A 16,874-nucleotide genomic window follows, 5' to 3' on the forward strand; every position below is an offset into this window, starting at 1 on the left:
CAACAATTAATTACGGTCCCACAGCCGCCGCCGCCTCCCCCGGAGGTGAAAGGAGCGAGGGAATAGGAAGCCGCAACGCACAAACTTCCAGCTCACCTCACGCTTCAGGTCCTTCGACTGCAGGTGGGGGGAAGAGCGAGGGCCGCCGGCTGCAGAGTCAGGACTGAGTAGGGGAGAAGCAGGCGAGAAGTGCTCTCCTCTCCCCCTCCCCTTCTCAGAACACAACGGGAAAGCCGCCGTGAAATTCCTCTCCCTGCGTCTCCTACTACTACTTCTCATGCTCCTCCTCCCGCCGTGCTCGCGCGTGCTCACCCTTTCTCCTTATCCTCTCGTTTTTTTTTACAAACGTTCGGCTCGCGCTCCTCGTCAGCCAGCAGTAAGAGGGAGGGAGGGAGGAAGAAAGGCGAAAAGCTCGCGCGCTAGCGCCGCGTGCACTTTTTTTTTTCTTTTTTTAATTCCTCACGCGCATGCTCCCTCTCGGAGAAAATCATCGCGTCCTCCCTACAGTCTTTCTCCACCCCCGCCCCGGCCTGACCCTAAGCTATAGCTCTGGCTTTTCCAAATGGGAAAGGGAGAACGCGCAACTGGCGCGCTGCACCCTGGGAACGTCATCTTTTCCGCTCCCCCTTTCTTCTCCCTAGTACCTTTTCTTTCCTCTTTCCCAGAAGATGGCCGACCTATAATGGTTGGGATGGGGAGGTGGGATCTTTTTTTTTCTCCCTCATTCCGGTTAGCACAATAGAGTGGGAGGATGACGAAGTTAGTTAGTGGAACTTGAAACATATGTTGGAGAAATTAAACTGTATTTTTCTTTTCTTCAGAACACTGACTCTTCTCCCCGTGTTTCTCTTTTATCTTCGCTGTGTGCTATCCTCGTTCCTAGCGCTGGTTGCAGTGAATGTTCAGCTTTCACTTTATCAAGAGAAGAGACCGGGAAAGCTAGCGATGTCTTTTCTATCAGTGAAAAGTGTAACGTTAGAAATCTGGATGGAAGAGAAGAGGTGGAGTTCAGGAAGGAATAAACGGGGGAAACTGTATTTCAGAGGATTCTAAAAAATATACTAATTTTAGCCCAGATCGGTGCTTGTCTTCTTAAATAAACAGAGAACGTTGATAACAATGCTCAGGAATCACTTTTCTCTGATACACTGTTATGCCTTGACTTAAATATTAGCGTCATTAGACTAGATTACAATTTTGACTGCAGAGTAGGAATCGTTCAATCAAAGAGCAAGTCTGAAAGAAATTTAATATCTTATTATACCTGTATTGACATCTGATAACATATTCCAACTGTCTCAGCATAGATCTTACTGTAGGTCTTGTCTCGAGCTATCGTGCAGTGCATATAGTTAAGAACCTAAGATATGCCATACCTGGTCAGACCAAGAGTCCATCAAGTCCAGTATCCTGTCTCCAACCGTGGTCAATCCAAGTCACAAGTACCTGGCAAATACCTAGACGTTAAATAGATTCCATACTACTAATGTTGGCAACAAGCAGTGGCTATTCCCTATTGATTAATAGCAATTTATGGACTTTCCAGGAACATATCCAAACATTTTAAAACCCAGCTACACTTGTTGCCTTAACCACATCCTCTGCCAATGAATTCCAGAGCTTAATTGTGCATTGAGTGAAAAATAATTTTCTCTGATTTATTTTAAAAGTACTTCTTGCTAACTTCATGGAGTGCCCCGTGCCCTTGTATTATCCAAATGAGTAAATAACTGTTTCACATTTTCCCATTCAAGTCCTTTCATGATTTTGTAGACCTCTATCATATCCTCCCTCAGCCAACTCTTCTCCAAGCTGAACAGCCCTAACCTCTTTAGCCTTTCCTCATAGGGGAGCCATTCCGTGCCCTTTATCCTTTTTGTCACCCTTCTCTGTACTTTCTCCAGGGTAACTATATCTTGAGATGTGGTCACCAGAATCACACATATTATTTAAGGCATGGTTAACCATGGAGCGATACAGAGGCATTATGACATCTTCCATTTTATTTGACCTTCTCTTGCTAATAATTACTAATATTGTGTGCTTTTTCCTGTTGATAAGCAGGCTGAATTAGCCATGCTTTCTGAGTGATGACCTCTGGCGGCATGAGGCAGACCTTTTCTCCTAGAGTACAGAGCTTTGCTCTGTGTGTATGCGCGGCTGCTTCCATTCATTTGTCTTCTCAGTTTTCTTTTTCCATGCAGCTTAACAGTTGTATGGGAAATTTCTCTTCAGAATTTTTCTCTTCTTCTTTTTTCACTCTCAAAGTGATCCCACAACAGAACATTTCAGTGCTATGATGTCCTAGAAAGCATCCGACTTTAAATATCACCAACGGTCATCATTATTGCTACTTCTGCTTGGGGCCTGAACATGAGCAGTCGTCATGCGCAACTGTGGGAGAATGTGTCCGCATGTGCAGAGACATAGAGCGATGAAGATTGCAAAGCTGAGGAAGAAAAGGAACCTCGGTCCAGCTGCTATGCCCCATTACCGCCACCCACAGATGACTGCGCGCGCAGTTGTCCCTGGGGCTCAAGACGCACCGCATCAGCCAGGAAAGTAGAGCATCATTCATTGGGCCCAATGAAACTTTGGGAAGCCAAGGTGGTAAAAAGAGCCAGGTGGGGGGAGAACCCCGCGTGCTCCAGGATAAGCCTAGTGGCGCTCAAAAAATAAACACACACAATAAATCTGAGAGCAAGTTGGAAGCAAGTGCATCGTCATCCACACATGTGACGCAACCAAAGCGTGACGTGAAGTCGGGATGCGACGCTAAAGAAGCGTACAACGCACAAAGCACACGAGGGTTGACGCATCTACTGTGTTCTACAGTGCACTTAATGCAAGCGAGGCCAAAGTCACATCACCAGACGCAAAAGATGCATTCGAAGCAGAAGTCACACCGTCAGTCATCAAAGCTCCCAACGCAAAAATCACATGAAACAGCAGCATCTCACAACACAGACAACTCCAAAGTGGTACCATTGCCTAACATTCAGTACACTGAAAATAATTTGTTATAATCAATGAGTTACTTTCCGCTCTGGCTGCTTCTTCCCCCAGTTCCATTACCCCTGTTTTATTGTAACGTTTGCCTTTCTCCACTATGTTAGTGTTATAACCCCGGTTCCTTTTAAACCTACATGATATGATCTGTATCATGAATGCCGGTATAAAAAAGCACTAAATAAAATAAAAATAAGACATCAAAGGTCATTGCGAGATCTGAACTGTCCAAACATAACACACACAAAGCTCCTACAGAGCAAGTGGCAAAAGTTCCCTCAGGGGCACCTGAGGAAACCACAGCAGATCTTCAAATAGTGTTTCTTCCAGAGGAACATGTATCGTTCCGGTCCCTCAGATCAGGAGGAGGCGATGTCCTTACCCGTGGACCTTTTCTCGGAGGGATCCCCCACTTCCTCTCAAAATGTATATTCATATATTTCATCTGTCTCAAGAAATCAAAAACAATCTCTTCATTTACAGGAACCTCTGTTTAAGTCTACTCGTTTAGAACAGGTAACGTTGAGACATCATAAGTCCCTAGACTTCCATTTTACTGGAGCAGTAGCCCCACTGGGAAGAGTTCACAGGAAATCCTCCTCCAAAACGACTACCTGTAGAAAATATCATCACTCTGAAAAAGGTGGAACAATCTACTTCATGGGGGGAATAGCCTCTCAGGCCATGGATCGGATCACTCTCTTCCCTAGAGACTGAGCATTGGCCCCAGTTGCAGCGGCTGCTCAGCCTTTCAGAGGTAGAACTCTCTCCATGGCAAGAACCTCCTTCCTCTCCAATAGAAGAGGACAAAAATCCGCCAGACTGGATTGGACATCCTAGTCCACAATTTTCACCAGATCCAGATGAGAGGCCTCAAGAATCGCTTCCGACCTCTCCGGTTTGTTCCAAGGGGATTTCATCTGACCCCTCTAAGGATGCACCAGAGCTCTCTTCTCCACCAGAGGCCTTGACATACTCGAAGTTTTTGGAGAAGGTGGGTTCACTACCCAAGGTGGAGACACGGAAGATTCCGGACCCCCGACCCGAAGTAATCAGCATCCTAAAGATATTTGACATACCGGCAGAACCAAAAGCCTTGCTGTCATGTGCGGTTCTTAATATAGTGATGGACAAATCATGGGAGTCCCCTTTCTCAGGACTGTCAGTCTCTCGTAAGATGGACCTTAAATTTCACCTGCGGAAATTGTCTCATGGGATGATACAGCTTCCACATGCCTCAGTGGTGGTGGAGTCCGCAATGAAAAAATCCAGACTTCATTCCAACATGCCTCCCGTGAAGAATAATAGGATTCTAGATTAATTCGGCTGTGGGGTCTTCCAAAGTTCCATGTTAAATTCAAGAATTCAACATCATAAATTTTATATAGCACAGTACATGCACAAGTGTGTTCAAGGCTTAAAGCCCTTCATTAGGGCAGATGTGGGTGACCAGATATCTCCCCAACCCTTGTTAGATTTGGAGGAGGGCTGAGACACCTGCGTACCATCTACGAGGCCTTTCATACCTTCGCATGCACATCAGCAACATCCATTGCGGCTCATTGGAAAGCCTGGCTCCAAGCCAGTGCCATTATGGAGGACATCCATGAGGTTGGTGGATTTGCCCTGCAAAGGTGATAACTTGTTTGGTGACCAGCTTTGAGAGACATTGTCTCGAATAGAATATGAAAGTTCTGTCCCTCACCTCATCTATGGAACAGCAGAACTCGATCAAACTGTGCTAGTACAAGAAACCGTTCTACCAAAGATGTCCCTACAGGTCATACCAAGCCTATAGACCACCATGGTACCAGCCTCCCAGATAGCAGGGACAACATTCCCAACAGAGAGGTCATCCTAGAAACCAACGGACACAAGCAGCAGCAAGGACCGGCGCAAAAACCACAGCAGAATGTTTGAGCAAGGTCTGGTCACAGCTACATTTACTGGGGGGGGGGCGACTATCACATTTTCGCCAGTTTTGGGAGGACATAACATCAGACCAGTGGGCATTAAATATAATTTCAAACACCTCCCTCCCACCCCGCATCTTGCAGTGCCATCTTGGAATCCTGCGCAGACTCTTCTTTTGCAACAAGAGGTGCAGTCTTTACTCCATTAAAAGGTGATACCCGTGCTACTGCAAGCTCAGCACAACAGCGGTTATTATTCCCATTACTTTCTTATCCCCAATAGAAGTGGGTGTCTTTGTCCAATTCTGGACCTTTGTTCGCCCAACAAGTTTCTCCGCAGAGAAAGGTTCAAGATGACATCCCTCAAATCCATTTTACCCTTCCTTCAACCCAACAATTGGATGTGCTCTCTAGATCTAAAGGATGCTTATACACACATCCCAATCCACCGAGTGTATAGGCACTACCCCTGTTTTCAGATAAATGCTCAACACTACCAATACAAAGTCCTTCCCTTTGGTCTCTCGTCAGTCCCAAGAGTTTTTACTAAATGCCTTGCTGTAGCTGTGGCCCATCTACGCAAGAAGGGCATAAGAATATTCCCTTAACTTTTACGATTGGCTACTGGTATCCCCAGAATCCAAGAATCTTTAAGTGCACCTCACCAAGATGATTGCCTGGAAAACCTATGCTTCATTATAAACTACGAGAAGTTCAGCCTGGCCCCCACTCAGGTTCTACAGTTCAAAGCAGCAAAGATAAATGCAACACTATGTAAAGCATTTCTTCCCAACAAAAGATCCCAGGTGCTATGCTCTCTAGCGTTACAACTGCGGCAGCAGACACATTGCACAGCATGTGACTGCTAGTTTTATTGGGACACATGGCAGCGATTCACTTGTCCCACGTACTCAATTACACATGCGCTGCTTAAGAACATGCCATACTGGGTCAGACCAAGGGTCCATCAAGCCCAGCATCCTGTTTCCAACAGTGGCCAATCCAGGACATAAGAACCTGGCAAGTACCCAGAAACTAAGTCTATCCCTGTTGGATTCGTGGACCCTAGGGCCGGCTGGGACAGATGAAGACTCACTGTGGAAAGGCCCACAGTGGATGTTGAAGCCGGGAGGCGGCACTGAGCAGGAGACCGGAGGGATCTTTACCACTGGAAGCCCAAGGTCCCCCCAGGAGGAGCCCGTGAGGACCCGAGCCGCTTGGACATACGTGCGATCTCCTGAAGGCCGGTGTCCGAAGGGGAGTTCCAGAAGATCGAGAAGAGTAGGACCAAAGCCAGAAGGCCAACTGGAACTTCACCACTGGAAGCCCGCAGTCCCCCCGAGAGGAGCTCGTGAGGACCCGAGCCGCTTGGACTTAGGAGGGGCCTCCTGGATGAAGGCCGGAGACAGGAACCAGTGGACGAGCCAAAGTAAGAAGCCAGTAGTCAAAGCAGCAACTAGAAACTCTCAAGGAGAGTGAACCTCGTTGCAAGGCAAAGGCACAGGCCTAGCTGTAGGGTTTAAATACCCTTACAGCATCTGCCATCATCAGGAGGTTGTCCTGCAACTTCCCGCACTGGCCCCTTTAAAACTAGAGCCCCTGCGCGTGTGTGCACCTAGAGGGCGGGGCGAGACGCGACGGATCGGCGGCGTCTCCCTCGAGGAGGGAGCATCGCGGCAGAGGCCAGGATGGGCCCTGCCAGCCAGAGAGGTGCTTCAGCGGGCCGGGCCGGCCCCGAGGTGAGTGGAGGGACCAGGGCATGGCCCGGGACCATAACAATCCCATGCTACTGTTGCTAATAATAGCAGTGGCTATTCTCTAAGTCAGCTTAACTAATAGCAGGTAATGGACTTCTCCTGCAAGAACTTATCCAATCCTTTTTTAAACACAGTTATACTAACTGCACTAACCACATCCTCTGGCAACAAATTCCAGAGTTTAATTGTGCGTTGAGTGAAAATGAACTTTCTCCGATTAGTTTTAAATGTGCCGCATGCTAACTTCAAGGAGTGCCCCCTAGTCTTTCTGTTATCTGAAAGAGTAAATAACTGATTCAAATTAACCCGTTCTAGACCTCTCATGATTTTAAAAACCTCTTTCATATCCCCCCTCAGCCATCTCTTCTCCAAGCTGAAAAGTCCTAACCTCTTTAGTCTTTCCTCACAGGGGAGCTGTTCCATTCCCTTTATCATTTTGGTCACCCTTCTCTGTACCTTCTCCATCTCAACTATATCTTTTTTGAGATGCGGCGACCAGAATTGTACACAGTACAATGGGTCTAAAATTCCTGTGGTCACAATACAAACAGTCCATGTCCAGAAAAGTGGACATAGCTTGGAGGCTAGCTATGTCTGCCTTAACTACAGGAGCTCCCTTTCCGAGTCTGCCACATCAACTAATCCTAACTAAGAATGCCTCAACACAGAGCTGGGATCCCACTTGCGCCATCTCAAGACACAGGGCACTTTTCAGATCAATTTATTAGAGCTGAGAGCAATAAAGAATGTGATTCACTCATTCGCATTGCAAATTCAATAAAATGTGTGATGATATATATAGACAATCAAGTGGTCATGTTTTATATAAACAAGAAAGGAGGGACCAAGTTCCAGGGTATTGTGCAAGGAAGCTGTGCAATTCTGGAGTGGGCAGAAATGTACACCATCATGTTTACTTGTGTATGTAAACCCCCCCCCCCCTTTATTCAGGGGTTACCCTCAGTGACTGAATGGGTGGTAAAAGCCTACCTAAAGCCCTGGAACTGTGGAAGGGCCTGGAGCAGGACCACATAAAACAAACACAAATAAGATTTGAAGTGAGGTAGACCTGAATTGATTTTCAGAAAAGTGTATTTGTAAGGAGCTAACTAAACTTAAAGTAGATAAGGAGATGGGGCTGGATAGAATATATCTGAGAGTGCTAAGGGAATTTAGAGATGCAATGGCAGCAATGCTTCTTTAGCGTCTGGAATAGTTCCAAAGGACTGGAAAAGGGAAGATGTGGTTCCTATTCTTAAAAGTGGAAGTAAGGAAGCGGCTGGCCAGTTAGTTTGACCTCCGTGGTGAGCAAACTAATAGAATCACTGCTAAAACAGAAGATAGTGCAATTTTTGGAATCCAATAGATTGCAAGATCCAAGGCAGCATGGTTTTACCAGAGTTTATTTATTTATTTAAAGCTTTTATATGCTGTCCTGTATTCAATCATGACGGTTTACAATAAAGAGAAAATAAAATTGATAACATAAAATAATAAAAAATACAATAAAATATAATATAAAACAAATTATCAAAATAAAATCAATATTATAACATAAAAACAAATCTGATCAATTTCTTTGATTGGGTGACCAGAGAGTTGGATCAAGGAAGAATGCTAGATATAATATACTTGGATTTTAGCAAGGCCTTTGACACAGTTCCGCAAAGAAGACATAAATAAATTGTGCGCCCTTAGTATGGATCCTAGAGTTACTGACTGAGCTAGAAACTGGTTGAGTGGAATGCAACAAATGGTAGTGGTAAATTGAGTATTCTCTGAGGAGGGGGTTGTTATTAGCAGTGTGCCTCAGGGATCGGTCCTTGGACTGGTTCTTTTCAACATTTTTGTGAGCGACATAATGGAAGGGTTGTCAGAAAAGGTTTGTCTTTCCTAGCATATGGCTAGATGGATTCAGGACCGGTGGGTTATGCACCTCTGCCAGCAGATGGAGATGCAGCAAAGTGACATCACAGTCTATATACTCCTGCAGTGACATCAGCCTGCCAGCATTCTCCATCTCCAGCAAATGTGCATCTCCCTACTGGGGTTTGCTTCAGATTTTAGAAGGAGAATTTTATAAAGAAAAGAAAAAGCCCCACTCTCCTGCAATGATACCAAATGGTCCCTCCCCCAGTTGAGAATTCCTAAGGTGATTTCCATGGTCCCTCAGATGTGTGCCTTGGTCCGGTAGCTGATTTTTCAGCCAGTGTGGAATTTTACTGATTGTACAGCTTAAAGGCAGCGGGTGCAGGAAGCTGAGCACGGCGGTGATGGCAGATGTCCTCGCCCACCGCAGCCAGAGACCGTCTCTGTACTCAGCTGGGAAGGGCTGAGCTCAGGTAAGTTTAAAAAAAGAAAAAGAGTCAGAGACAGAGTAGAGGGGTTGTGTAGGACTTCCTCCGGTCTCCATGCTCAGCTCGCCATTCCGACATTCATTCCCACTCCCATGGGAGTTAAGGGAACTAGGCAGTCTGGCGGGTTGAGTAACCCGGGTGGGCTAGGCCCCGTTGTTACGCTTTTTCCTGTGCGCCACGTGATATGCTGCAGTGGTGTTTTCACATGCTTTTCGGCACATCCAACTGCCCCCTATAGGACCGTCACTGTGTGCAGGGTGTCTGAATTGTGCGCCCAGTTTCTTTTGGGCACGTTACCTGTGCACACATTCTAACATGTATCGGTTGTGTGCCCAGGTTTGGCGCGGTGACAGTGCGCTTAGTTTTGCGGTGCATGGACATGGGCGCCTAACATTTGTGCACTTACATTTTTTCACCGTGAATCAGCTGGACGCACATCTTCAGTCGCATGTTAAGCATACTGATGAACTAATAGCGCCAGTGACCAAGAAACCTAAGCACCTTTCTCTCTGTGTTGTCTGCCATATTAGGACATCTCAGTCTGGAGTGCCCTCTAACATATGTCAGCGCTGCTTAGAAGATCAGGGAGAATTACCTTCCTCTGCTTTTACTAAGTCTGGTTCTTCCCAGCCTGATGATGGCCTGGTTAAGGACTTGTCTGAAGGAACATCTGATCTTGGAACTCCCTTGATTGGTTCCTCTGTAGGGAATGGCAGCTCAGTGGGCCCCGCACAAGTGCCTTCTGGTTTTGGCATGGATCCTTCTGCCTTTTCTTGGGTAGAATTTTTTCAAGGATTGCAATCCTTTCTTCAGGCACACTCCTCAGCCCCGCCCAGTCCTGTCCGATCAGATTTTCAGGTGGTGGCCTCTCTCTCTTCCAGTATTATGTTTAAGCTCCGAAGCACACTTCGGTTAGCTGTGGGTATTCCTGACAGGAATCCAGATGGAACTGATGATAAGGCAGATCCTTACTCTCTGGAAGAAGAGGAAAATTCCTCCAGGACTGGAAATGTATAGTACTATGTTGCGGTTCTTTCATAGAGATGAAGTGTCAGCCCTGATTTCCCAGACTTTGAAGATGCTGGGAGTGCCTGGAGAAGATTCCATGACTGAGCCAAAGAAAAATCCCATTTTGGTTTCCTAGGGTGTAAAGCCTCTTGTTTTTTCCCTGTTATGGAAGCCATTCAAGAATTGATTGATCTTGAATGGGACGCCCCGGAAGCAAATTTCAAAGGGGGTCGCACCTTGGAAGGCCTGTACTCCCTGGATCTAGTGGTGAGAGAGTGTCTGCATTTTACGAAAGTGGATGCACTTGTCTGTGCCATCTTTAAGTGGACAACTATCCCCGTGGAGGGAGGAGCGGCCTTGAAGGTTGTGCATGATAGGAGGATTGAGGCCATCCTTAAGCAAGCATTTGAAGCAGTGTCAATCACATTGCAAATAGCTTCCTGTTGTTCCCTGGAGACTAGCTCTTGTCTGCTTCTCTCTCAGGAGCTTGATGATTCTAGAGTGAATTCCAGTGCAATTATGGAACCCGCTGCCACGTTTTTAGCAGATGCGGGCTGTGATTTGGTGCATAACTCGGCTAGAGGAGTGGCTTCGGTAATAGCGGCCAGGCATCAACTGGTTGGCCAACACAACCTCCAAAGCTAATCTTATAAAATTGCCTTTTAAAGACTCACTCTTGTTTGGGAGCAAGTTGGAGAAACTGGCCAATAAGTGGGGTGAATCCCTGGTTCCTCGGTTGCCAGAGGATAAGAACCAGTTGCAGGATTACTTTGATATGAGGGGTCATCTCAAGGGTTCCAAGCAGTTTTGTCCCTACAGAGGGCCGAACTTTCAGAGATCTTGGCCTTTTGGCAGGTCTCAGTCCCTTCATCCCAGACAGCTCAAGCGAGGTGCAGGCTTGGGTAGCAGATCCTCTCAAGCCTCACAATGAAGGTTTGCCAACCCACCCTCGTGAACAAGAGATAGGGTACGCCTTTCTTTCTCTTTTATCAGAGGTGGGTCAAGATCACATTGGATCATTGGGTCCTGGAGGTGATACAAGAAGGATATGCACTGGAATTTCGCAGTGTCCTTGGGTATGTTCATGGTGTCTACTTGCCAATCCCTACAGAAGAAGGAGGCAGTGGAATCTATGCTGTCAAGGTTCCTCAGTCTGAGGGCTGTGGTTCCAGTGCCTACGTCTCAAGAAAGTACGTGCGATATTCCATTTATTTTGTTGTACCCAAGAAGGAGGGCTCCTTTCATCCCAACCTGGATCTCAAAGGAATCAACTGTCATTTGCAGGTGACTCGTTTTCGCATGGAAACCTTGCACTCGGTGATAATGATCATGCAGTCGGGGGAATTTCTGACCTCCCTGGATCTGTCCAAGACCTACCTCCATTTTCCCATCCAAATGGAGCACCAGTATTGGATCACCATTATCAGTTTCGGGCACTGCCATTTGGTCTAGCCACTGCTTCCAGAATGTTTTCCAAAGTTATGGTGATGGTGGCAGCAGAGTTGAGAAAGTATGGAATCCTAGTACACCTGTAGTTAAACGGTTGGCTGATTCGAGCCAAGTCTTTGGAAGAGAGCCACCTCGTGACCCGCAAGGTGATCTCCCTGTTGCAGGAACTCGGTTAGGTGGTGAAACTAAGCCAAGAGCAGTCTTCAGATATCTCAGTCATTGGTGTATCTGGGTGTTCGGTTCGAAACGAGGCAGGACAACGTTTTCCTGCCAGAAGTTTGGATTCAGAAGTTGATGCCACAGGTGCGTCTTTTGGTGAACACTATACACCTGACAGTGTGATCCTTTCTACAAGTACTCTGTTTGATGATGGCCATGGGCAAGAGCGCATGTGCGTCCTCTTCAGCACTCCCTACTATCTCGTTGGAACCCACACTCAGGACTATGTGGTTCAGCTCCACTTGCTCTCAATTCCAGTGGTGGTTGCAGGACGATCGTCTGAGAAATGGATTTCCCTGACATCACCAGACTGGTTGATACTCATGACAGATGCAAGGCTCCAGGGTTGGGGAGCTCACTGTCAGGAACTAATGGTGCAAGGACACTGGAATGCAGAAGAGTCTCTCTGGAGCATCAATCTAATGGAAGCCCAAGCAATCTGGTTGGCGTGCTTGCAGTTCAGCCACAGACTGTAGGGTTGAGTGGTCCAAGTAATGTCAGACTACACAATGACTATGGCTTACATCAATCAGCAAGGAGGAACCAAGAGCCACAAGACTGGCAGGAAATAGACCAACTTATAGAATGGGCGGAATGCCATCTCAAGGTGATCTCGGCCTCTCACATTACAGGAAAAGACAATGTAAGAGCAAACTTTCTCAGCAGGGAGAGTCTGAATGTAGGAGAATGGGTATTACTCAGATGAGCTGTTTCAGCTGATAGTGGATCGCTGGGGCCTTCTTTTCCTAGACCTGCAGGCGACTTCTCACAATAAGAAAGTTTTCTCGATTCTTCAGTTGCAGGAGAGATCTGAGGTCCTTGGGTATCGATGCTCTCATGTAGGTCTGGCCGACAGACAAGTTGCTGTATGCCTTTCCCCTATGACCTATGTTGGGCAGAATAGTTTGCAAGATCGAAGGCCATAGGGGATGGTACTGCTGGTAGGACCAGATTGTCCTAGAAGACCATGGTAGCAGATCTACGAAGACTCCTGATAGAGACACCCCACCCCACCCCCCCTTCGTCTTCCACTGCACAAGAATAAGTTGCAGCAGGGGCCTCTCCTTCACAAAGATCCGACTTTGTTTTGTCTTTCGGTATGGTCATTGAGAGGGCTTGCTTGTTGAAGCATGGATATTCTGCAGTGATTGTCACCTTGCTACGAGCTCAAAAGTTCTCCACTTCCTTAACCTATATGTAGTTTTGGCAAGTGTTTGAAGCTTGGTGTGAGGATTGAGATGTTTTTCCTCATTCAGTTAAGATCTCTCTCATTTTGGAATTTTTGCAGGATGGGTTAAATAAAGGGTTGGCCCTTAATTTCTTGAAGGTACAAATTGCAGCTCTTGCCTGTTTCAGGGGCCAGGTGAATGGTGAATCCTTATCATCTCATCCTGATGTGGCCCATTTCTTGAAGGAAGTGAAACATCTTCGTCCTCCCTTGCGGTACCGGTTTCCTTGTAGAGTCTTAACCTGGTGTTATATTTCTTGGTGGGCCCTACATTTCGACCACTGTGTAGCCTTTCCTTGCATTTATTAACCTTGGAAACAGTGTTTCTGGTGGCGATATGTTCTGTGCGTTGAATTTCCGAGTTGCAGGCCTTGTCTTGCTTGGAGCCTTTCCTTCAGATGACTCAAGGAGCATTACAGCTGTGTACTGTTCCTTCATTCTTGCCTAAAGTGGTCTTGGATTTTCACTTGAATCAATCCATTTCCTTGCCATCCTTGGATAAGGAAAGAGATGCAGAAGAATATTGCCTGTTGCATCCCTTGGATGTCAAGAGACATGTCATGAGGTATCTGGAGGTTTCTAAACCTTTCTGAAAAACAGATCATCTGTATGTCCTTCATGGTGGAGGAAAACAGGGCAAACCAGCTTCACGGGCTACAGTAGCTCGCTGGATTAAGGAGGTAGTCACGACCACATATTTGGCTGCTTAAAAGCCGTTGCCTACTCAGATTAGGGCTCATTCCACTAGGGCTTAGGCAGTCATGGGCGGAGGTTAGATTGTTGTCTCCCGTTGACATTTGCCAAGCTGTGATATGGTCCTTTTTACACATTTTTTCCAGGTCTTGATGCACAGGCCCGGGAGTAGAGTCTTAATCTGCTGTTGTATTTCTTGGCGGGCTCTACGTTTTGACCACTGTGTAGCCTTTCCTTGTGGTTATTAACCTTGGAAACAGTGTTTCTGGTGGCGATATGTTTTGCGCGTTGAATTTCCGAGCTGCAGGCCTTGTCTTGCTGGGAGCCTTTACTTGTTTGCTTTTATTGGAACCTCTCTGCTAGGTTGCCCTAACTCTCCTGTTTCATTAGTATCCTTCAAGGATACATTCTCCGAACCATGCATTGCTGAGTGATTGTCAGCTTTCCCCCTTGTTCTAGTTTAAAAACTGCTCTATCTCCTTTTTAAAAGTTAGTGCCAGCAGCTTGGTTCCACTCTGGTTAAGGTGGAGCCCATCCTTTCAGAAAAGTCAGTGCAGAAGGTAGCTACTAAAATGGTCTGTGGTTTTTGTTCTGAAGCATATGGGGATAGACTTAAAGATCTAAACATGTATATCCTAGAGCAAAGAGGAGATATTATAGAGACATCCAAATATCTCAAAGGGTATCATGCACAAGATTTGAGTCTTTTTCAAAGGAATAGAGGCTCTAGAACAAGGGGTCATGAGAAGAGGTTGAGAGGGGGTAGACTCAGGAGTAATCTTAAGAAATATTTCTTTACAGAGAGAGTGGTGGATGTATGGAACAGCCTCCCAGTGGAAGTGGTAAAGACAAAAATAGTATCTGAATTCAAGAAAGCATGGGATAAATACAGGGGATCTCTAAGGAAATGATAAGAATTATAATGCAAAATTAATTAGACAAATGGACAAACTGGTTGCGCCATTTGATTATAGCGGACCCTAGGGTCACTCTACCAGTAAGTCTTGGGTTTTCCGCTAACAGTTAAGATAGTGTAGGATGGTTCATGGGGAGGTTTCATTCAAATGCAGCCCCTCCTTCTGCGGGATCTGGAATGGCCATCCCCCTGAAAATGTTATATATCAGCTCCCCTGCTACAGCTTGGGAACAGTCCTTTTAAGTTGACAAAGTGTTCAGATGCAGATAAGCACTTATATTTTGTTATTTTGCAGACCCAATCAGAGGAGTCAAGCAAGCCCTGTTTTTTGGTCCTGACCAGGGTTGGGAGGGGTGTTTCTTTTCCAGCCCACTCACTGGCTGGTCTGGATTTTTCCCTCTGGGTACATTTTTTGCAATTTAACCTTTTAAGTGGTGGAAGCCTTAGTGGAGCCTGTTTAGCTCCTGGGCCCAGGGAATGGGTAACCCTGGGTCTGGGCCTGGGCAGGTTAGGGAAGACTTGCCCTCCATACCATCAGTGAGGAAGGGAGTGTCAGTGACCTGCTGTAAAGGTACACTCTGATGTTATCTTCAGTTTTTGGAAAAATCAATGTCAAGATCCAGGAGGAAGTTCTGACTGCCCTTCCTTCCTGATTGTAGCACAGAGTTCTGCTTCAAGGGATCCTTCCCATCAAGGATTGCAACAATAAAGAACAAGGACTGCATTAGAAGTAAAGACATTTTGAAATCATCTAAGTGAGAGTAAAGGCAAAGCCTAACATCTTTGAAGACACCCATCTGATGCTTTCAACCCCCTGGGGAGAAAGAGAGTTTATCTCTCTGTGCAGAGACTGTAACATAGTATCTTTGCCATAACTCCCTATGCACCAGGGGGACTCTTTTTCCAAACCCTGGAGGGTAGAAATTCCCTTGGCTCCGGCAGCTGATATTCCTGCACAGATTGAGGAGGAGACCTTAAAGAACAAATTCTGTAGTACTGAGGATCAGTATTGTGCAATTTTTCACGTATTTGCAACAGTAAAGAATCATTTGGACACTAAAACATTGACTCCAATGACTTTATTTGGCACCTCCAGCACACACTGGTCCATACAACTAACTCTCCCCAGGGACAATAACAAAGAACATGAGAAGTTATCCTTAGCACTCGGGGCCTTGGGAGTAATCTCCCCCTCCCCTTCCCTTGACAAATGATCCAGGCCCTGGAAAGAATAGTTAGTGTTCAAGCTCGCCTGGGAAGGTATCAGCCCCGAAGAGTTATACAAATAATTTTATGGCCTCATCAGGTAGCAGTCCGCACCCGGGGATGGGGTTACACAGTCTTTTTCTACCGTCATGTTTCTATGTTTTGTGCAGCTAGGGGCTATCAACGAACTAAGGTGAAAGAAATGGAAAGAGACCCACCTTGGTAAAACCTAACTGCTCACAGGGTGATTCTGGCCTAACTGCATAAGTCCTTGTTTTCTTTCTGTGCTAGATTTTTCCTCCCCTCTCCTGCTTTCCCTCCCTCCCTCCCATCATCTCCCTCCTCTCTTCTTCTCTGTAGCTTCTCTTACCCCCTTGAGATCTTTGTTCCTCTTCCTTCCTTCTCTGCACCAAGCCTTGTATTTTCCTCATCACAGTGGTACAGTGCCTCCAGTTCCTCATCCCTCCAGTCATTGCTGTTCTTCTTTTCTCCTCCATTACTTTGCTCACTGTCTCTCTTCTCCCTGTTTATCCTTGTCTCCCCCTTCTTTGTTTTGCCCCTCTTGCTGATGTTTGTTCTTCCCCTTCCATTGTAGCCCTATGTATCACCTTTCCTTTGCTTGCTCTCTCTCTCTCTTTCATCAATACTCTGTTTCACCCATCTTGCTCACTCTCTCTTCCCTTCATTCTTGCGTTTTGAATCTTTGCCATTAGGGTGGAAATTGGGCAGGATATGTAGATGGGAAGTGGAAGTGGGTTGGGGGTAGTTAGGTAGCTGGTAGGAGAGAACTAGCAATGGGAATAGGAGGCAAGTGAGCATAGTGGGCAGGGGTGAGTTAGAGGGCGCAGGGGGCCTGGACTTTGGCTGCTTGGGTGAAGGAGGCCTGAGCCCTGGTGCCCTTGGTCTATCGGCACCAGACAGACCAAGGGCACTTCACTTCCCATAGAAGTAAATGGAAGTTAAAACTTCAGCACCTGAGGTAAAGTAAAGTTTCAGTGTTAAAACAAATTTAAAAAAATTGCACTAATTTTTACCATGGGGTAAATTTTAAAAGGTCAGCACGCACCAAAGCTGGGAGATACGTGTGGCTCTCAGGCCGGTGCGTGCCACGTGGATTTT

General features: G+C 46.3%; 1 protein-coding gene across 23 annotated transcripts in view; it reads right to left on the bottom strand.

Moving 5' to 3' along the window:
- PTK2 (protein tyrosine kinase 2) overlaps positions 1-533 on the bottom strand; it is a 1,447,287-nt gene extending 1,446,754 nt beyond the window's left edge. For 16 of the 23 annotated variants that reach the window (XM_029592099.1, XM_029592089.1, XM_029592111.1 and 13 more), the window contains exon 1: positions 97-451. The gene's annotated coding sequence lies outside the window, so the exon portion shown is untranslated. Of the gene's footprint in view, positions 1-96 lie in introns of all 23 variants that reach the window. The other 7 variants (XM_029592091.1, XM_029592090.1, XM_029592100.1 and 4 more) reach the window with 7 other exon arrangements.
- Positions 534-16,874: the final 16,341 nt, after the last annotated feature.

Source organism: Rhinatrema bivittatum, chromosome 2, assembly GCF_901001135.1.
Source record: "Rhinatrema bivittatum chromosome 2, aRhiBiv1.1, whole genome shotgun sequence".
Classification (NCBI taxonomy): Eukaryota; Metazoa; Chordata; class Amphibia; order Gymnophiona; family Rhinatrematidae; genus Rhinatrema; species Rhinatrema bivittatum.